General features: G+C 37.1%; 1 protein-coding gene and 1 long non-coding RNA gene across 23 annotated transcripts in view; one reads left to right on the top strand and one right to left on the bottom strand.

Moving 5' to 3' along the window:
• Positions 1–23572, bottom strand: part of MYT1L (myelin transcription factor 1 like) — a 304897-nt gene that overhangs the window by 132824 nt on the left and 148501 nt on the right. The window lies entirely within an intron of this gene.
• LOC135297939 (uncharacterized) lies at positions 14060–18912 on the top strand. The gene is made up of 3 exons (XR_010359878.1): positions 14060–14116; positions 15941–16070; positions 18858–18912. It is a non-coding gene; the product is annotated as an uncharacterized LOC135297939 (long non-coding RNA).

Raw genomic sequence — 23572 nt, 5'->3', positions numbered from 1 at the left:
ACATTCGTGTTACCGAAGATGCAGAGAAACAAGACGCGAGTAGTTAGAGTGCTCTCACAAATAAATCACAAGATGCTGTACTAAATACAAATTTTCTGAGTAAAACCAAAAAAATTGTCTGTGTGGTCAGCTGCATGCAGGCAATACGACTTGCTACATCCCACTGTACAGAATCTAATACCAGTAACTACTGCACACAATTACAGAGCGCATTTAAATTGTCAGTATTTAAAAGCTGGAAATAATAATGAGAGAAACTTAGAAGAAGACAATCTTATAAAAAATTACTACAATTAGGAGCGGGTGAAAGTATTTCAAGAAATGTCAAAAATAGAGAAGGTACATAGTCATAAGAGAAGAAATCTTTAATAAAAGAGATTTGATGATTATTGTTATTTGAAAATGTATTAACAATAATCAACAAGTTTGTTTTTTTTTTTAAAGGGATATTTGTCAATATTTTTGATTTTGAAATCAAAGTCTCAGACAATATTTACCCCCCAAAATAAACATAGGCTTATAGGTCTTCAATACATTGCTGCTACTTGGGGAATGAGGGAGAAGTGAAAAAAAAATTCTGAAAAAAATTTACTTGTAACTTTTAAGATTAACCTTTACAAATTGTTGAGGGGATAGTGTGGCTCACTAAGTTAATATTCCTGATGTTGACCCTTAGTAATTTCATACAATAGCAATATGGAATACAAGATGATGACATAATTAGCACCAGTCAACACTTTGCCATGGAAAATCTGTAATCAAAAATACTTGATACTGCTCTTTGAGGATACTCTAGAAGTTGTCAGTAAAGGTAGCTATGTCAGGATGTCATATCCTTAGACACCTTTGAAACATTCAGCTTTCTCTTACTGAGCATTCAGACAATAAAGTAAGTGCTTCATAAAATCAGCATATCTATCACACTTAGCAAATATTTCTCCAGAAAAAAATAATTCTGTATTAAAATATTTTTCCAGAAAAATTATTTTGTATAAAAGTTATTTTTACACAAAACTGATTGTAAAAACAAAGAAAAAATATACTTAACAAGAGCCTTTCTAAAATAATCCCCCAGGCATACATTTACCCCTACAATATTCAGTATCTTCACCAGTACTGGAAGATTATACACTACTGAAATATGCAGATAATAGAGAAATTAACAGAATGATGAACTATGTTGGAGACAGGCCAACTACATCCACTGGCCTCTGTCGTTTGGCAGATAAAATCCATCTGAAGAACATGGTTCCAGGCTCTGTATGTATGAACACTTGTGGGCCATGCTCGACAGACAGAAGACCATAATCTGCCTGTCAATAACAGTGAAGTGGATCTGCACAACCAGATGAGCACAACCAACTTCTGCACTGCTGCAGCTGAAGAGCAGGATGTGATCTGTAGCTGCTCAACCTTTAAGGCTGCATTAATCTTCCAGAAAACCACTGAATTATTCAGATACGGTCAGTAACTTCTAAGAACAGAGAGCAAGTTTCCAACAGGACCTTATCTGTTGGCTGGCTGGACACCTTGTTGGAGTCTTCAGGTTTTTAAAGTATTCAAGGCTTTGAGACTCACCATAGAGCTACATGAGCTTCATAATAGTTTTGCAATGAGGACCACTCTCTCTGTCTCTAGATACAGTCATTTATCTACCATTTGGACTTTCTCAGGGCTGCCAACTCTAAATGATCAAGAGATTTGGCCTCCGTTCCAGGACAAACTGGGAATTTTTTTTCTCTCTTGTGGGGAAATAGTTCAGCATTTTCTTCCCTTGAAGACAGGTACTCCTGAAAAAGGAGTATTCTTCCAGTTAAAATTCTGAAGGTATCTGTATTTCTAGCTAGAGGCATGGTGACTGCAAGGTTCAGCCCCAAGTTCTTAAATTTCCAAGTCAGCCAACACTTTCTTAGTGAATTATTATGGTTTCTCTCTAGCGATGATGTTAACAGAAGTCTAGAAAGCCACAAAAGAGCTAAAGGCCCTAGATCTGGACTTCCAAAATTCATCTTTCTTAATTTTTTTTCTTACTTGTATTTCTTCAAATCAAAAAACTGGATTCTCAAATACTCTTAAAAGATGTCCAGTGTTTACTGAGGAAAAGCGTTCACTGTCTGTATTGTAGAAAGTTCTGGGTTCCTCGGGATGGGATGGACATGGAGTTCCTGGAGAGTGTCCAGAGGAAGGCAATAAAAATGATTAAGTGACTGGAGCATCTCTCTTACACAGGAAGCCTGAGGGAGCTGGGCATGTTCAGCCTCCAGAAGAGGTGACTGAGAGGGGACCTCATCAATGTCTGTCAGTACCTGAGGGAGGGTGTCCAGGCTCTTCTCAGTGATGCCCAGCAATAGGACAAGAGGCAATGGGCAGAATCTGATGCAGAGGAAGTTCCACCTGAACATGAGGAAGAACTTCTTTAGTATGTGGGTGACTGAGAACTGGAACAGATTGCCCAGAGAGGCTGTGGAGTTTCCCTCACTGAAAATATTCAAGAACCATCTGGACACAATCCTGTGCCATGTGCTCCAGGGTGACCCTGGTTAAGCAGGGAGGTTGGACCAGATGCCCCACTGTGGTGCCTTCCAACTTGACTCATTCTGTGATTCTGTGATTCTGTAGATGATCATCTGTGACCTCAAAAATATATGGAAATGACTGTTAAATACTACAATAACTGCATGATTGTTATGGTCAATCAAGAATGTTGCTTAAATTGTTAGAAAACTTGCTTTTCCCTAATCAGTAATATTACACATACTCATAATGTGATAAAAGTAAAATGTTCCGATAAAAATAGTATGACTTCCTGAAAATGTAATGAATTTATTACATTAAAAGATTGCAGTTTAAAATTTATCTCCATGTTACACAAGTTACACAGTAAAGGCAGATTTTCATCCCCTATGATGCAAGATGCAAATTTCTGCAAGTAAGATTTCTTTATTATTTGAATAGCCAAAGTTTTCTCAGTATCTCTTTTTATAAGTAAAAGAAAATGATATTTCTTCTGTGTGAAAGTCAGATTCAAATAATTTTTTTTAACCTAGTGTCTCAAGGAACAAAACAAAATATGTCAAATGCATTTCCCACATTTAAAATGCTCCTATATCTATAATCAAAGACTTATGACCTGGAAATGATGAATAGTTTATGTAAGCAGTGTATTCCATACTACATAAGTACTTTGTGTAGTCTTCCTTAAAAAAACTGCAAACTGACCTTCTATTGCTCTCCCCAGAAAATAATAGGAAAATCCAAATTGTAACATAACCTCTTTTCAAGCATGTCTTTGTATTCTAAAATAAATTAATTTCTCAATTATGACTCCTAGTAATCTGAATATGTTTTCATAAACTGGATATGTTTTGTGAGACAGTGTTTAACCTATCTGTTAAATGGGACATTTATCAATTATTCCAATGGGCCCCAAATATCTCTCTTGTATAACACTATCTGCTTCAGCAGGCCTTTCTCTCCCCTTACCAGACCAAACCTGAATCAATATCAATATCTGAACCTTAATTTATGCCTCACTGATCATATTTTTGCAAATTAATTGCATTCTAGGATGAAATGTGAGTACTTGTGGGTGAAGGGACAGTGGTTGATGGCATTCAGCTCAGTTTTAAGAAGGCTTTTGACAGAGTATTCTTGTGTCTCATTATGATGGTATTTGCATAGTTAGTTCTTTAAAATAAGTTCTTAATATTTCAATCATCTTGATTAAATATCGTCTATTACTGTTATTAACAGAGTACAGTAAAATTCAAGATCTTGATTTTGACAGAAACCTGTCTGACTCTCACAAATACATTTAAGGTACTTGTTTCTTATTTTAAGATCTACAAGACAAAAGAGACACAAAACTGCAGGATAGAAAGTTACTCTAAGAAGCTACTGGAGTGTTTAAGGAAAAGTTAAGCAGGATGGAAAGCCAATTTCCTCTCCTTTCAGACTCTTTCCCCCATAAATCCAGGTGCATTCAGATGGACATCTGAAATTTAGTTCAAATATTTCAGAGCACCTTTTAGGAAAAGGCAAACTTTATAAAAGAACTACTGTATTTGAATCTTCCCCTTAGGAAAATACCAGCATACAACCAGAGCAGATTTCCAGGGGGAACTCTGCAAAGATAAAAGTTACGTGTTGAGGGTACATAATACAAAGTGAACAAATAGGCACGTGGGCAAATTAATGACTAGAATATAAATTAATCCTTTGCTCTCTTCCACTTGTGATGAGCACAGAGCTTTTATTAATATCAAGGAGAGTCCTTCTTGCAGAATAGGAGAATATATCCTCAGGACTTGTTCTGAAACTTTCAGTAGGAGTCACACTCCTGCTGTAATGCACAGAGGGAATCCAATCCCTCCATTTTCAGAGGAACAGTGCAGGCTGCAGCCAAATCTGTAAATACAGGCCAGAATAAGAAGAAATCTGGTTAAACTCACAAGTTCCTCATGTATCACCATATTTTTCTTTTGTGGGGGGAAATACATTTGGGGTTCAATTAAGTAACCTGACAGGAAGCAGAGAACCCTTTCAAGTATTTCTCACGGGCCTCAGATTAGAGTAGAAAAGACCCAAAGTACACAGAGGCCATTTGAGCATCTTTCTCTTATTACCTTATTTTATCTTAGATATGAGGGATGAGAAAGTAGTATGGGAAAAAAGAGGTAAGAAAAAAGAGCACTGGATCCTTAGCACCTCTTCATTAGGAGTAAAGATATCCACTCATCAGTCTGGATGCATGATATACTCAGTGAATAGGCTTTGGGACATGAACCAGAACTTTCACTGGGAAGAAGACATCGAGAATATGTCCATGCAGCTCAGCAACTTGAATTGCACCATACTTTAACCAGTCATTGACAGTGGTCCTGTGCCAGGCCACTTGATCTGTGAAGGGTCAGGGTGGTGAATGTCAGCACATGCTGACAGGACCTTCCAGTACTGAAGTCTCAGGAGCTTTATGTCATGTTCATTTCCCCCCATTATTTATAAGCATTTCTGACCAGGGACTTATATGTTTTTCACATGAGAAGAAAAAAGAACTGTCTTAAAGGTTTTCAAGTTCCTGTTACAACTCATATTTTGGTTATACAGATAAGCTTAAACAAGAATTCATATTTCCTTGCATTACATGCAGTCATTGAAAGAAAGCAGTCTCTGATTCGAAGGCCTCCTAATAAGAAATGAAATATAACAGAAGGAAATATAGGCCTACATATTTCTCCAGCACAGTCAGCAAAGCACTCAGAAGCAGCACAGATTAAAGCTGAATGTTAGATTTATAGTAAGAATCAAACAAAAAATACAGAGAAATAATTTGTACTTGAAATAACTGTAATTTCCTTAATACATTTAAATTTCCTTTTCATTTCTTTGTAAATTTCCTTGTTATAAATAGAAGAAGCATACTTCTCTTAGAAGATGCTACTTTCAAGTCAGGGAATAAGCAACTTAAACCTTGAGTAACTTAATAAAATGAAATTTCTTGGAGATTATTTTCTGTATTCTTGGTGATTCTGAACAAAATTTGCACCAAATTCACAGAATTTACTCTAGAAATTCTATTAGCATGGCATTAAATCCATAAAAATCAATACATTATAGCATTTTTTATCCAAAAATCTTAGTTGCACTTAGAATGATATAAAAGATGTGGCTTCTTGCTCCTTCTGTCTGGATGGGTGTGTGGTTGTGTGTGTGATGTTCGTGTTCACATGAGTTCTCTGAGTGTCTGTCTAGAATCTGTGTGAGCAGCTATGCAAGCATGTATTTATGTACATGCACATGAAGTGCTTTGTGTGCTTGCTGTAAATGAATCCTCAGCCTTGCTCCTGGTGCAACTCAGGGACAGGGATCAGCAGCAGCCTTGCTTCTCTTCAAGTTGTTGAATCTGGCATGATTTGTTTTCCTCTAAAATCATGTTCCCAAACACAACATGTTCGAAAATGACAGATATAAGGCATAAGAAAGGTTATTTGTCTAATTCTAAATTTGAAACATGGCAATTTGTTATATTTTGTATGAGAACAAAGAAAAATAATTTAGTTTATGGCAGATCTAGATTTTTTATAGTATTATGGAAGAAAATTGGTAAGAACAGTGCTTTAAAAGAAAAAAATGTATTAAAGTATTTAATTTTTAGAAATCAGGAAGCCAGTAAGACTTACTGAAATACAGAGAATTAGATTTCACAGACATGGGGGTCATAAGTAACACAAAATGTTCTAAACTTCCACTGCTAGGCTTTAAAACCCACTAGGTTAGGGAAGGCACAAAACGGAGGTGTACAAGTCTCTATAAAACAGTCTGCTTCCACCCTTGGCACACATATGTACCTTGTTCTGGCACACACTGTTCATGTCCAAGTCTGAGCTATAATGCACTCTAAAAGACAGGTTTACATTGAACTCCTAGGATTTAACATCAAAGCCTAATTTCATGGAAGCCTATGTTCTGGACAAGCACCAAAACCGAGAAACACCTTTACTTGATATGCATCTTCAAAGTAAATACAGTGGTCTTTTGGGCACAGCAATCTAATGAAGGTTTCCATATTTCTATTTGTCTAATATTTTTGCATCTGTTTATTGAAGCACCAATTTTATTAGCTGAAAGGCACCTATCAAGGAAGGGCTGTAGGAGTCTTTTCTGTAACTCTCATTCAATGTATTCCCACTACACGTTTGAATTATCATTAAAATCCTAAGATAATAAAGAACAAGACAAATATGGGGCCTGCACCAATACTAAGGAGTGTGCAGTGTACTACCTATCACCATATGCAGAAGCAACACCAGACGACAAAAAGCCAAAGTATGTTCACTGAAATTCAGGTCAAAGTGGTCATAACTCTTTAGAGTTTTAGCTTTATCTTTGAATGTCCTAATGACTGTAATCACAATCATGCTGTGTTTCAACCTCTTTGTTGCTTTGAATCACCCACATTTAGGTCAGGCCTAAAGGCCCTCTGATGGGGAACAACCTCCCAGAGCTGTGCCTGGCAAACTGCTTGGAAAAAAGCACACGGCTCTGCAGAAAGATAAAGTCACTGAGTTGTTCCCACAGTTCAGCCAGAAGCAGAGTTGTAAGAGTTACAGCTCTTAAAAGCTGTAATCCGAAAGATCATTATGGAAAACAAGAGGGGAAAGACTTCAACTTTCATCCTTTGCTTGGCAAATTTAACTTCCAAATCCACAGCAGGCTCGCCCTGCCCTCCCTCAACAAGGGGTTTCTGAATTGAAAATACAATGTTGGCATGTGCATCTTGTGAATGTTTTTCAAATGGGGTTAGGTTTCACCCTCCCCCGAACTTACCTACATTATCTAAGTCTCTAATGAACTGAGCAGACTGTTGGTTTATCTTTGACTTATTTAACCTTTAAATAAGGAATGTATAAAAATACATATTTTTCTATACAAGCAGTTTAAACATATTTAGCACTGTCATACTGAGAAGCATACACATGTATTTTTTATATAAAATGCCCACAACAAGCTTTTATATAAGCCAGTCACCACACCCACAAATTGGCATTGGTGAGTGTAAGTATGCCACAACATACACATATGCAATTTGTGTTCTTAAAAAAATAGGATACCAGATTTTACCTCATTTCTAGTACCCCAAATTCAAAAATATATCATAACTAATACACATGCTAAGGTTTGTTAATCGAGTATTGCTTCCAGTGTAGAAAACTAGTATTTTCACTGGCACTGACTCAGACTAACAATTATTGAAAACACCTATAACCATTTTTTAACAAAAAAGACCAAAGCACCACATGAAATAAGCATTATTAAAAGGACAGAACTCGTGTATAAGGTTTTGATTAAAGACAATTAAATATAAGCTAACTGTACTGGATATGGACCATGCAAAAGACAAGTATTTCAGATATAGAAAAGGATACATTTTTTAATTATATCTTCTTTTTAATTACAAAAGAAAACTATGTAAGCCTTGCAGTTTAGTAAACTAACAGTCTGCACACTGAAAACAGGATAGTTAAAAAAAAAAATCTTAGCCTGTTAAAACTAGCTAATTGCTGTCACTATTAAGTGAAGATTAGCATCCCTCCTCCCTATTCCCTACTCCACAACAATGACACCTCCCTTCTGGTTTTAGGTTTTGTCTAATCACAGCAATGGTGAGAATACCATTTCAGAACTACATGGTATCAGAAGTGTTTGTTGCTATTAGTGTACAGGCCAATATGCTTTTCAAAGGGTACGTTATAAATAGCTTACAGCTATTAGAAGTGCAACAATTAACTGATAAATTAGTAAGACAGGCAAGCAAAATATCAATCATGGCCCTTCTAACATAATTAGCATAAATTACACAGGATCACAAATTATTGCAGCTTTTGCATAAAACAAGAGTACCTACTTCAGTTGTTCAATAACTTGAATAGTTTTAACACTAAATCTATACAACACAATACTCAAAACATAAAGAAGAGACCACAAGAATAATGAATATTAATTGGTAATTTTCTGCTCAAAACTTGTTTACAGCAATTTCTGGGGTAAAATTTAAAAAAAAGGAAAAAAAGAAAGAAGAAACACATCCCAGATGGGCAGGATTTTGTAGCATACCATACAAGAAACCCCAGATATCTTCCTAGGACAGAGATGACAACAAGTGTAGTGAAAATTATTGCACCATGACCTACTGGCCCATACAAGGCCTGAAAAAGTGCTACATTAAAGTAGGCCTGTTATTACCAGCACAGTTAGCAATTTGGATGATTGCATGAGTTTTAGAATGCAATTAAGCTGGCATAAAGAGTGCCCATTTAACTCTTGGAATGAAAGGACAGCCAGGAAGTGATTTAATTTTAATTTATTAATATATATTTATTATGTTTTTCAAATTTATTTCATTTCTTGTTGTCACTCTGACATCAAAGCACCTGTAAATTCTATTATTATAAATATGGATTTTTTAAAAGCAAATTGAAAAGCACATTTATTCTTAATAAGGCACAAAAGAGATTTCCTGCTTCAGATTCTTATGCTGTCTGTGCTGTTTTCAAGATCTAGAAAGAACTGTTGTTAAATAATTCAAAGCGGTCAAATAAGACCAAATTGGTAGAACAATCCGTATTCCGCCCTCAGTTAAAACTCTGCCATCTGACTTAAGTTAATACAGTTACTCAAATAACAGCGAGGAAGAATCTGATTAACTTTGTTCATGTTTGTATGCTATGAGGATAAAAGAATGAAAACCAAGACTTTCAAAATTACATCTCTGCATTCTTAATGTCAGTTTTGTGACATACTCTCCTATTATACCACCAGCCACGCAGGACCGGTGGTGCAAAGATTTTATCTCCTTGATTCATGTTGTAAAGATGGAAAACTGTATCATTAGGTTTTGTTTTGACAACTAGGTGAAAGGACTGAAGTGAATTCTGCATAAAAAGAGGTCCCTTTCATCCCTGAGTAACAGAGATAAACCTAAGAAGATTTATGGAAGTAGGTATGTGCATTATTTTACATACACTCTGAAAGAGTTGATCTGATGCAGGACAAAGACAATGTTGTAAAGTGCAGGTGCTTCCCTGCTTCTCTAGCTTCTTCTCTTCCCAATTTTCACATTAAACCCTTAACATGAAATGTAGGATCTGAGGCAGCATTTCTGAGGAGACAATATACTTTTAATATAGTTATTATTCTGTCTGGGTGAAAGAATGTTTCTTGGCAAATGCAAAGAAAACCATTTATGCAGAAAAAGCATTCTGGCTCCCAAAGACATTGAAACAGGATGTCCAAAGTTCTGCCTGTTCTTACCACCTATGGGAAAGGAACAGTGCCAGCAACAGGATGGAAATCTATCCTCCTAAAATTTGTAACAGCAAAAAGACTCAGTGCTTCTAATTATTGAGATTTTATAAAGTTTTGAAAAAATTTTGGATAAAACAATGGCTGGCATGTCTACAGAATACCTTAACAATAAAAAAATAATCAAAGTTTTTGAAAGATTTATCAAAATATTTAACACCACATATTATAAAGGTATAATGCAATATTATTCCTCTGAACTGTGCATCCTAAAGAGTTGATATATGATGAAGGTATCACATACCAGTATTATATAAACAGAGAACTAGAACTAAACTTGCATGCAAACTTAGATGTAGTAAATCAATGTACAAATGAAAGAGTTAAAATATCTGAAAATATCTCTACCCAATGAAATAAAAAGATAGACCACATCAGTGTGCTGAAAGTCATGCATACTTGCTCTGTACATTAGACCACACTGGCCTATAATGAAATATAATATGCAGATCCTTGAGCCACTGTCATGTCCCACTGACGTACAAAAACTGAAACATATTTATCTGTTTATACTGTAAGTCTTCTGGGCAGGGCATATGTTTGTACAGCACTTGGCAAAATAAAGTTCTGGATTGTGACTGCAGTCCATATGCACTGTAACACTACAAGCAACACAATTAATTACATGTGCATGTGCACTCATGTTCTCAAAGCCCAGCAGGAATATTTAGCCTAACAACTCCCCAGCACCAATGAGTAAAGGTAGGGAATGCATACCCATTATATACTTGAGAACATCCAACTGTTACCATGCAAACAGAGAAGAAAGCCAAAAAAAAAAAAAAGAAAAAAGACAAAACTCTGGAGTTTGAGCACATCCAGCTCTGGGGTCCCCTAAACAAGTACATGGATCAGCTGAAGGAAATCCAGAGGAGGGCCATGAAGATGATCGGAGGACTGGAGAACCTCTCCCATGAAGATGGGCTGAGAGAGCTGGGGCTGTTCAGACTGGAGCAAAGGCAGCTCTAGAGAGACTGTAAAGCACCATCCAGTGCCTAAAGGATTGAAATCTACAGTGAATATCTCTAGAATCTTACATGAATTTCCACCACTAGCACTTTCACTCCCAACCTTCAGAAAGCATGTTTCAACTTCCAACAATGACTGGTTTCAGCACTATGAGATTTTAAATACTTATGTTTCTATTCCTCTCTTTTGCTTTCTGGCTATCAGCACTTTATATCAAAACACTCAAGCTTCTCTTTGCAACCAAAACACCTACAAAGATTATTTTTTAATGGAAAATTATATTTATGTGCAACTGATGCTACAAATAGCATCCTTCAGAAAATCATCTAATATTATTAACTATCATTTTTCTGAGAGGTTTTTTTCATGCTTAAGAAACAGATGAAGAGCTTTCCTGTAAAATCTCCATTCCCTTAATTCAAAGTTCCCCAAAGCTGATCTACAATACCATGGTTATGAAATTAGCTGACTACCTACAGTATGCAGTCACGAATCTTAAACTCCATCTAAGTCCTAGAATCTTGTATTTGCTACTGGTGAGGTGGCTCCTAGAGCTGAAAACCAGGCAATAGGAAATTAAAGGTACTGGAATTTAGATGTAGACTAAATTCTTTGTATTTAATCCATATTTTCAGAAGTTTTATTCACACTTTATTACTGGAAATCACTGAGGACATCTACAGATAGTTTTTTATAACAGCAGTTTTAGAGACTACTATCTCTGTGGTTCTTTCTTCTTTGATTTCATGCATCACACCCTGTTGTGAATTGGAGCATAACCAATCTGAAGGGGGAACTGTCTTTTAATCACAGTTGGTATCTCCAAATTAAATTTTCACATTAAGTCATAGTATTCCAGTTTCTGTGTCTCTGTAGCTGAAAAAAAAGCAGTGTACCCTAGTACAGATTATTTTCCTGCTACAATGCTACAACATAAAAGAAAGGAGTAAAAACTGGTAGTATAGGTTGCAAAAAGCCAAAGAACCAATATCATATTTTACCTAGTGGTTTTAATGAGATTTGAAAAGTAGCACAGAAAAAACACAGAGAAAGTAACACTCAAGATGGTTGCCCTGATCAAACTTGTTTTTTGATCTGTGACTTCATGTTAATTTATTTTCTAAATTCTTTTTTGTCTTCCATTTTGTTACCTCTTCTGGTTGTCTCTGCATTCACTGACAGAATTTGCTTTGAACCAGCTGCTCAGGAGCAAAATGAAATGGTTAAATCTCTGACTTTTTGTGAAGGAAGTACAAATATTTTAGGTTATTTCACTAAAAGGTGTATTTAGTCATATTCATATATCTTTCATTGTCAATCTATTCAAGTTTTTGTTAGTTTTTGATTAAGAAAAGCCTTCAAAGTGACAGCCATTAGAATAACTCTGGATTAACTATGGATAAGTTATGCATTTCTTACAGACTTTAATACCTCAGTTTCTGAATGTGCTTTTGTCTGAGACATGCATGCATGTGTGTCTGTGTATGTATATGTATCAATGTGTGAACACACATATGATATTGAAGTATGCACTTATGAGCATGTGGGCCCATTCCATTAATTTTGAAAAAGATGTATGTAAGAATGTGTGTTTATAACACATTCCTTCATGAGGAAAATAAAGCCACATTTGAATAAGAATAAATCTAAAACATAAACCCTTTTACAAGTTTTAGACTGGAAGCCCAGTCAGACTTACAACTACACTGGCACTCCCAGGCACAAGCTGCACATGCTGTAACACAGCAATTGCTTCTGTGCTTTATTCCTCCAGCTTTTCAGGTTTCCATGGAAATGAGTGGGAATCCCAACACAAGGGAAAAATAACTAGGCTATCCAACTCACACCATGGTGCTGGATGTCTGAACAGCTGATACATGAGGCAGTCATCACAAGAACAAAAATACACAGAATACAATACTACACATAATACTGGAGCCAAAAAACCAGCCACAACTGCACCTTGAAAGAACACATGTAAACTACTGCTGTAGTTGATACAAAAAACTCTGCAAGAATGAAGTCTTATACAATTTTGAAACGGCCCAGGATATGAATACAGGTACTGTATAATGTTCTAAAACTAATTAATTGAGCAAGTCATAGCTATGTAAAGCAGAGCCTGATTTTTGTAACATTGACTTCACAGATGGTGAATTAAAAAAAAATAAATTCTATTAATACTAATACCCAAAGACCCATCGACTGCTCAGCAAGCCTTGGTTTCACAAATGACAGACCATTTACAGAGGACTTCCAGTGTAGCAACACCATGCCTCTATTTGGATGTTGAGGGTTTCTGCCAGTTCTTTTGCCTTTTCACATGAAAATTACAGGGTCATGTGGTTCTTCCTTATTTGCTATTATATCTAAGATTCATGTAATTGTCGGTATGGACACACAAAACTAAAAACTTTTTTTTTTAAAGGAACTGTTGAAAACAGGACCAGCATAGTCCTTAAACTTCCTCAGACGAGGGGAGAAAAGACCAAAAAACTTTAGTGAGTTTGAGTAAGGCTCTCTTACCTGGCAACAAGTCTTTGGTACTATATTTGTTGATTTCACTGCAATTGTGTCAGGCTCACTGCTTGACTCGGCACATTATTTTTTTCTGATCAAATAGACACAATGTTTGAGGTGTTTGAAAAGTGTTTGGACTATTTTTCAATGAGAAGTCTTGGAGTACACAGAACAAATACAAAGCCCAGCAGAGAGACTGCAGAGAGTGGTATCTCCTGCTCCTGATTAGGTTTGTCAGCCACATGGCAGGAAACAGAAAATTATTAATAGATCCTTTCCAAGTGATACAGTCTATCAAGAAGCAAACAAAATCTTTCAGACTGAGAGAAGAGAAAGAAAAAGAGATAGTGATTAAAAAGTTGCCAGAAAGAGGACAAACCTTGTCCATTACATTCTCTGTGAGGTAGAATACAACACAGAAGTATCAAATGTCAATAGTGATTGATCACAGCGCCTAAAAAAGTATCTAACTTCTCTATCAAAAGATGAAGAAAGCATAGCCTGAGCTGTAGGTTGGCTCACCAAACTTTTGGAGGCATGGCCTCCTGTGGGGAACAAAGCAGAACCGTGCCTCAGTATCATTGCATTTGCACAGTCATTCACCCAGGTGTAGATTTCCTTCCTATAGGTCATAAGAGAACAAAACAATTCCAAGTAACCATTGTCAACAGTATTTCCTAAGAACTTCAACAACAGACTAAACATACTATCTTCTCAAAGTCATTCATTTACTGCTAAACCATTCTCAAGCAAGAATCAACAAGAGGTAGCAAGTTATCCTACTTGTGCCTGTATGAAATGTGGTTACCAATTTGCACATTCATATGAAACACATTATTCAGTGTGTCAAGAAGCTCATACGGAGCTTTGAGCATCTTCTGACCAATAGTGGTGCCTTACTAACATTTCACTTGAGAATGGATTAATGATTTACTGATGGCTCAGCCAAACCTACTGAACTTTGTTTACCTTTGAGGGATGTGATAACTGTACCCAATCAGGACACAGCACCTCTGAAACTAGAGAAGACTGGGACAGAAAGGCCAGGATCTTTTCCTGAATAATTAGCAGCAAAACAGGTTTAAGAAGCCCATTTCCTGATCTAACCTCTCATTTCTATGCCTGTAAGGCATTTTGAAAAATAGCAATTGTGTTGCTAGGCTGTAAACCCACTGAAACTATTCCTCTTTTGGTGGATTTGGTTTTCAGATAAGCACCACTTATCTGTATTACCATAACTAAGGGGATGACAAACTGGAGCACAGGGGCAGAAATAAGTAGCCAGGAAGAGCTATGCACAAATACTCCCTTAAATTGCTTCAGTGCTGAAAAACAATGCCACAATCTGAGGGGCACAACTGTATTTTAGAGACGGAGAACATTTCTTTCCACACAGTCAGGCTGACATAAATATAAAGTTCCTGAATTAGAAGTGGCTTACCTTGAAATTGCCATTGAGAAACAGCAAAATGAAATTGAGGGAGTCTCTCAGCCCTCATACATATAGATGCCCCAGGAAATAGTTACATACCTGCAGCTACATGCTGCTATAAAAGAGCATCTGCAATTCTCACCTAAGGCTCACCAGAATTACTACTGGCTGCTTTGCCACATTCTGGTGCTCCTTTATCCACAACAATTTCTCAAAACTAACGGTTCTCCAGCACCCTTAATTATCTGGATTAAAGGCTAAAAATGGTCTAATTCTATCTTGAATTTATTAGAGAGCTTGAATATCTCTTCTATTACATCTCTCTCCAAGCTGAGAGAGTTGGGGTGGTTGGACCTGGAGAATAAAAGGTTTCAGGGTGGCCTTCCAGTACCCAAAGGGGGCCTACAAGAAAGACAGAGACATGAGAGAAATGAAAATTACTAACTTTCTCTGGAGTTAAAGCATGTAACGTAAAACAAAATCATTTCAGAGCAGAGAAGGGACTGAAAGGAGTGGAAGGGGTGATGCCTTGTTTCATGGTGGTAGCAGGTGATATCACTGCTGTGGCTATTCTGGTCTTTTGTGCTATGGGTGCTTGTCCTTAGTTCACTAGCAGACAAAATTTATTCATTTTAAGATACATCTGTGCATTCACAGGCTAAGGGTGATGTGAAATTTTCCTGTGAAAAAGCAATGAGCCATGCAGAAGGCAAGCACATTTTCATTCCATCTCCAGCTCTCTTGGAAATATACTTCTGAAAATTCCCTTAAATATTTCAGCTACGCTTTGATGCAAAGCTAAACTTGCTTTGTTTTTCCTATTTTATAAAATACAATTATTAATAAGTTTTTATATCTGTCTTCACCAATCATGTGCCTATAGCCTTTCTTTGCTACAATAAATGATGATGATAAGGAATAGCAAATGGAACCTACAAGAGTAATCATGTCAGACTATTTAGACACAAGTAGCTGAAGTAGTAATTATTGTCCTCAACATTTTTAGTATATTTCATTGTAAAATCTACATGAAAAAAAATCACTTTTTGTTAGTCAGAATATGCTCAATGAACAGTCATCTGCACATTCAGATACATATTATTTTTAAGTGTTGCTTCACCATGATTTTCTAAAAAACCACTTTTTTTTTTTCTGCAGACTGGATAGGGGATGGCCACATAGCCATTCTGAGCTCATTTCCTGTGAATTTCTGAACAGACTAGAAGTACCCATAGGGCACACAGGCCAGTGAAACTGCAGGCAAAATGCCTTCAGGTGCAAGAGGAAGGTGAGAAAAGATCAGGGGACAGGGACAATGGAAGAAGTGCAAAGGTTTTAATATATGATGAGGGGAATTATGGAGTATGAGACTCTTAAAGCATGAAAATATATATACACATTTTGTGTTAATTTGATTGGGGTTTTAATGAGTCCATGCATGAAGGTTTGACTGGAACCCAGGCCTGCCTGAACTCTAGCATTTACACTTAGGCTCTGGCTTTTTGCCCTGCTCTCTGGCTCCCATGCAATGCAGCCAGTGTCACCTGCTTCTGCTGGCTATCAGCCCCAACTACTTTCTCTCTTCATTTTCACCTCTCCCACAGCAGAGGAACAGGTGGGAGGTCAGGGCTGTGACTCTACCCCTCATGCCCTCAGTGCTTATCACCCTTCCTCCTGCGTCTTTAGTAAAAGAAACTAAACATAAACCAGATGAAAAGAAAAAGCTGATGGATTTATGGCAGGAAATAAGTGGCATGAAATGTTAAAATCCTTAGTAGCCACCTTCTCCAGAGGCACACAAGCAGAACCAAGCACAGTCGATGATGCAACTGAAGAAGGGCTCTCATACCAGTAGCTATAAGGATCAGCTCATGTATGTGGCAAGGAGAAGACAGAAGCAGAAGTGGGATGAAAGGCCTCTCAGGCAGACAAGAAAGGCAGTGGTAAGCATGGGAGACTGACAGATTACAGTAGGTAGATATGGCTGAGGTAGGAATACATGGGAAAATTGTTAGACTTTTTAAGGATGTTTTTGCCTCTACTGGAAGAGAATAAAATGTGTGTGAAGATTTCAAGCATATGACTACACTGTGCAATAAATTGCTGCAAGAAGTCCCCAGCTCCCTCCTCCCATAAAGCACCAGATGAGCCATCTTTGGCACCAAAGATGGTACAGTAATTGCAGGCACTTTAGGGCATCAGACTACTCACAGTAACCAAAAGAAGGGAAAATTAGCTTTTGCTCAGTCATGTTAACACAGTTATGATTTTTCTGGGTCATGAGATGCACACCATTGCATCATCATGCCACAATGGCACCCCACATAGGTCTAGTGTGTCTGTCCTACAAGAACAGTGCACATGCACATGACTATTTCCTTCTCTTGTTTAATATAGTTATAGGGAAACGGCAAATTCTGTGCAGATGATATCCACGGTACAAGGGAAGAAAAAGAAGCAAATTAAAATAGCCCAGCAATAATAATAAAGACAAATCCCTTCCACTAATTTTGCTACAGCTGTCCTTGCTGATCAGTAGACACATTTTGTCTCAGCTAACATCAGGCATTTTGTGTCACAAATGCAAAGAAAACAAGTATGGTACAGTAGATTGCAGAGGCAGAAATATCTGCTCAGCTCACCTCTTAACATGGTCAATCTGAGATCAGTGAAATTTTTTCTTCCTGAACTCCAACCTGCCTAAACAATAAAAGAGACCCACAAATCCCCCGAAGGAAGATTTTTCAATGGTGACTGTGTGACTGCCTCCAAAATTGGTCTGTATAACAGAAACAGCAAAATTTCACACAGCAATAGTGCTGTGGCTGTGCTCCAGTCGAAGCAATAGAATGTTTCATAAGCCAAGAAGTGAAAAACAGCCATGGTCTGTCCCAGTATCAAGTGCATACTGGGACTGTGAAACCACAAAGGTGAGCTGATTCAGCACTAGACCTTTGTCTGTGAGGTTAGGGATGCAATGGCTACAGGATCTAGGCAGAATTCCACAGTAATTCAATACAGCTGAATGTATTTAAGGTTAGAATAGAGGAGAATTTCCATGCAGTTACAAAAAGAGCTCATTGTGTCAGTGGTATACTGCATACAAGGGAATTAGCACCAAGTAAATATGCTTTAATGAAATGCTTACAATTAAAATTAATGTGTTGTGCAAGAGAGATGTTATTGGACTAACATATAAGATTACCTTTCCCTGGGTGATTGATGATGCCCTATCGGATAATATAAAATGGAATTTAATAATGGTTGATTTCAGATGAAATGAATTGTGCATGGAAAAGGAATGGATGACGTCTTGATGTATAGCTACGTATATGAAATGCAGAATATCCAAATATCAGGGAAAATTTTTATTTTCCTTATTCTATAAATACTGCTAGAATCGATAACTGATCCATCTAAAATTGTACTACTCTTTAGCAAGCATCAGATGCTTCAGAGAAAGGAACTACTTCACCCCAAACACTCCTTCCAGCAACGCAATCATTTCTACACCTTCTAATGATAATTAAACTGGGTCCTGCATTGTATCTTCTAACTCCTACAATTTCCAGCTTTGACGATGTACCTACTAATGAAAAAAATATTCATACAGCAATATCTAAAAGATCTTTCCAAAGTATATGTAACAATAAAACAAGGAAGTCAAGCATCACTTCTCTTCACATCTTTTTCTCCCATTCGGTAACTTGTTCTGCAATTTCTGTATCATAGTAAAATAAAAATAAAATAGTTTTATTGCACAGTTAAATTAAGCCATTTCAAAGAATAATTAAATATAACAAATATACTAAAAGAATACCTGTATCAGCTCCTGTATACTGCAATGAGTTACAAACATATGATACCAGTGACATTTTATGTTCTAATAAGCTTCTCTTGCAAACATGGCATGTCTGGGCTCTTTAACAGGCCGATCCTTTATTGGCTTAGAAAGAAGGAAGGTGTCAATCCAGACACAGACTTTCTTTCTTTCAAAGCATTGGTCAGCAGATGGTAGAAAAAGCAATTCAGATCCTCAAAAGGACCTGATGTTCTTGTTTTCTCTCTATTTTAGGATGCAAGTCCTGTTATCACTGAACAGAATGACACTTGCAGCAGGTACAGCTGACACATGGAAATATGTTGGATCAGTCTCACTAATAGGATCTATGCATTTGCTAGAAAAATCAAACAAATATGGACCATTTGGACAGGCAGGTTCAGAACCTTACTCACAGTCAATTTTCTGTGTGAACATTTGCAAGGAAAGATACCAGATGGCTTAGGCATGTATTACACTGACATGTACATAAATGTGCACGGGTATATATGAAATAGGAAGAGCTGTGACCAAATTAGGGCACTAAATTACATATGTGTAGGACAGGGCAGTGACAAAAGAAAGAAACTCTGAAAGATAGGGAGAAAGAATGGTAATGCTGAATAAAATATGCATTATACATTAGCTTTCTTTAAGGCAGCTAGGCTCCCCACATACATATACTAAGTTGGGGATTTACGTGACAAGTTCAGTTTAACACTGTGAAAAATTATGTGTTAAAATGCTCCATACATTGATTGGAACACTCTCTTCATCGATCACAGGTGCTGATATTAAAATTTCTGGTGGGAGTTTCATAACTGATGAATTGCTTCGCCGGGATTCACTTTGCCCGCCCAGCCAAAGCAAAAGTGCTATAGCAGCAGTCACCAGCACAGAAGGCTGGTTAGAAAGAGAAGTGACAGCGTCAGAATTGAGAAATGAGCAGCACCCATGCATGGATGTATTGGGAGGAAAACAGTAGGAAGAGAAGGAAAGAGCACTTCCTGATAGAACAAAGTATAAGTCATCTTAAATGCGCATTTAAACTGACAGACAGATCCCAGCCTTCCTCCCACAAGCATCCTGAGGTCTCTGTATCCACCAAAGCCTTAATGGAATCCTTAAAATGAAGATTTTTTATCTTTAAGAATGGAAATAAGGTATATTTTGGAATAACACTTTATTGAGGTCAGACTAAAAGAGCACACCTGCTTGGTATTAAGAATCTCCTACGTAAGTGTACTGGGTCCAGATAGGACAGAGTTAATTTTCATCATAGTTGCTCATATGGGATTTAGATTTTTGACCAAAATGATACTGGTAACAAACAAACATTCCAGCTTTTGCTGAGCAGTGCCACTGCAGCATCAACGCTTCCTTGGTTTCTCAATGTGCCACAATAGGTTAGGAGGCAGATGACCCAACTAACCAAAGACATATTCCACAACATGTCACATCATGCTCAGCAACAGCAGGGAAAAGAGGGTTCAGGGAGTTACACATCTTTTGTTTGGGAACAGGGTGGGCATCAGGCACTACCTGTGGGAGGTAGTGACTGATTGTCTTTGCATCACTTTTGTTTCCCTTCTCTCTTTCACTTATCCTTTACTTATTAAACCATTCTTATTTTTTTTCTTGATCCCAAGTTTTCTTGCTTTTGATCTTCCTTCCCTCTTTTCCCATCGAACTGGGGGGGGGTAACAGGGGGAAACAGTAAGCACTTGGTGTGGTGCTTAGCTGTCCACTGGTGCTGACCCACAATAATTAAGGAAATTACCAAGAACAGATATTCTGCATCTTGAATGGGTTAACCTAATAGTTTCAATTATTAAATTATTAAAAACCCACCACATAATGTGGAACCAGAATATCCATAAAATGGCTGTTGAGCCTTACATCTGCCTAGCTTTTCTCCCAGTTTCTAGAGGTGATATCTAAACAGTCTTGGTAGTGCTTTCACTCTTAGCTACTCAAAGGTATTTCAAGTAAAATTCCAGTATTCTGATACTTCACCTTCTGTTCCCATTTCATTAGCTTCAAGTTTTATTTCTGTTACCTTTGTTAGGAACTGATTTGTGTGTCTCTGGAGTGCCTTGATGTGCCGTTCCCGAAATAACCTGTCTCACTGTCCACTCCCCCTTGCCTGCAGGTGGGTTCACTGCTCTTGAGACATGACCTGTTAGCTCAGTTTGGCTACTCATTCAAGTCTTTGCTACTATCAAGCCCCAACCATGCTTATTATGGCTGCAACTACTTCAAAGGGCTCCTGACTCCCTTCTAACAAGCCTGAGCGAAATTCAGCTCTGATGCAATTATCTGGAGTCATTTTTTGTATTACAGCAGGAACTAAGATGATTCAGCCAAACTTTTCACACCTATTACCTTTCTGGCACATTGATGAGCCAGTGAGCATGTCCAACCAGGCTACACATTTTGTCAATTTTGTCCATTTTGTCCAATCAGGCTACACAAGGTCTTGCATGGCTTCAAGTGAGTGCGTCTCTTCCCCTCCTGACTAATGAGTTTTCATGAACAATTTGTATGACCAGCTTCTTCTAAGTTGAAGGCTTTTATTCTACTGTTTAATTGATGAGAAGTCTCAAGAGTTACTGCTATGGAGGGCAGTGAAAGTGAGATTTCATGGGCCTTATTTCCTTAAGAAATCAATTTAAAATATCAAGTACTGGAAATTAAGAGTTAAACACAGACAAGAAAGAGGACAAATTTAAAACTGCATCCTACTTTAAACTGCATGACATGCCAACCACCTAAGACATATAACTTCTAATTTCTGTCTTCTTCTCCACCCTTCCTCTCCTTTTTTTCAATGATCTCATTTTACAGGATTTGAATGAACTCAAATCAAAACAAAAATGCATACATGTAAAACTCTTAGTGAAGGTTCAAGCTCAAGATCTAGGGTTTTGTATTGCCTCTAATAACTTTTTGATCCAGTCCTCAACTCTCTGAACACAGTAATCTTCACTCTATGAATTATAAGAAGGAAACTTCTGAACTGATTGCAACTCTTTAATTCTTGCTTATTATTCATAAATATAATGAGTTACAGTATCTGGCCATAAGATTGCAGAGGAATGATGAACGTAAATGAAGTATTTTTTTCACAAAATATAACAAGGAAGTGTTGTAATTAATCAGAAAATCATACAACCTCACTGAAAAGATACACTAGTTTGAGTGTGCTCTGGGTTATCATGGGAAAGGGACAATGAAGAACAAAGAACTCGAAATTGGCACAGTACTTCTGCTGAAGAATGCAGAGCAGTGCAACATACTGAAAAGAACACAGGGATTCAGGCAATGCAAGTTCTGGTCTTATTTTTGCAGATGAGTTCTTGGGTTGCTATTGACAAATGACATAATCTTTACGTGCCTCAGCTTCCCCATAAATTAAACATCTAACTTACAGCTTTTACTATAAAACACATGAATACATTCATTACTAAGAAGTTTTGTAAAACATACTTTCTCAGAACATATAGCTCAAGCCATCAGACAAGCTTTATAACAAGATTCTTCATTGGTCATCAAAGCATGGAAAGATAAAATTTGTGTTACTACGTTGCTTGTATCTTGCCTACTATTCATTCAAACACTACTTCACGTGCAAAAAGGAACCAATTTCCTTAATACTTTTTGAAGATCTCTTTCTTTGCTTTTCTCTGGATATGACAGACATTTAATTTAAAGTGAATTCACATGATCCTTCACATTCTTAAAATACTTTAAAATGTTTACCATCCTCATTTTCAGGTGTTTTACCCTCTGGAAAAAGTGTCTACTCAGTACCACTGTAGTAAATCATATCGAAGCAAATTATTTTTATTGTGAGCACCCAAGCCAGCTGAGATGAATAATGTACCTGATCAAATTGTGCCCAGCTGTAAATCGGGAGTGCCCAGGCTCTAGCAGAAAGTTTTCTGCTGATGCTCATGCTTTACTGCCCATGAAATATAAGAATAACTTGACAGACAAATCTTCCAAGTCCCAGCTGCTCAACTTGGTATGTAAGGTCCTACTGCATACCCTTCCTTGCAGAGACCATCTTTGCCATTTACTATAAACTGTCTTAAATGGTCTCTAATGACCTGCCATGACAACTGCTGACCTTTATCATATATGCTTGAGATGACAACTTCCTGGGTAGAACACCAAAAGACAATAAGCAGTTGAAGGTCTGTATAGAGAGAGTAAGGTCATTTACTGCAACAGTGCCATGGATTCATAAAGGGGCCACGGTGGCTATGGGACAGCATGACATTTTAAAAGTAAAACAGCTGCATTTATGTACCCTAAATCCAGTAATTATATACTCTAGTAAGTGTCTTGACTTAACAGTGCTGAATATTTGTCATTGCCCCTTGACTTCACCTGGACTGCATCTTCCATTGAAACAATGCTACTCATTCAATAATCTAGAAGCCCTGTTGACAAAGTTAGTGCAGAGATACAGTATTAAATAGTACTCGCTTTATTCAGCCAGATATAGACTTGATAAGCAGGAGATGCAATAAAAACAATACACCTAATTTGATTAGTGGACCCATTAGCATCAGCACAGATAATTTAGCTTCTTAAATAGTCTGGTTGGTCCCAGACTTAAAATTTGTGTCAATAAGAGTAAGTCTGTATATAAGCAAGCCATATTTTAACAAATCAAATAGCACTGCAACTGAAGGCAGTATCTTTAATTTTTTTCAGTATGGAAAAATGGGGTCAGATGAGGAAAGTCCAATTGCCACCTACCAGCAGAATGTCTCATTTGCCAAGGAGAGATTTTAAGAATATTTGTCTCAATTAAGATTATCAATTTTCAAATGCATTGCCTGTCCTCTTGTACTTGTCATCTGAGACCACCAACAAGTATTTTAGGTTTTCATGATGTTAAACTTCTCTTGTTTGAAAAGATAGCTAAAAACATATTATAATTTAGAAAAGCAAAGAGG

The sequence above is a fragment of the Passer domesticus genome, chromosome 3 (assembly GCF_036417665.1).
Source record: "Passer domesticus isolate bPasDom1 chromosome 3, bPasDom1.hap1, whole genome shotgun sequence".
Taxonomy (NCBI): domain Eukaryota; kingdom Metazoa; phylum Chordata; class Aves; order Passeriformes; family Passeridae; genus Passer; species Passer domesticus.
This window is presented reverse-complemented; position numbering and strand designations above follow the sequence as displayed.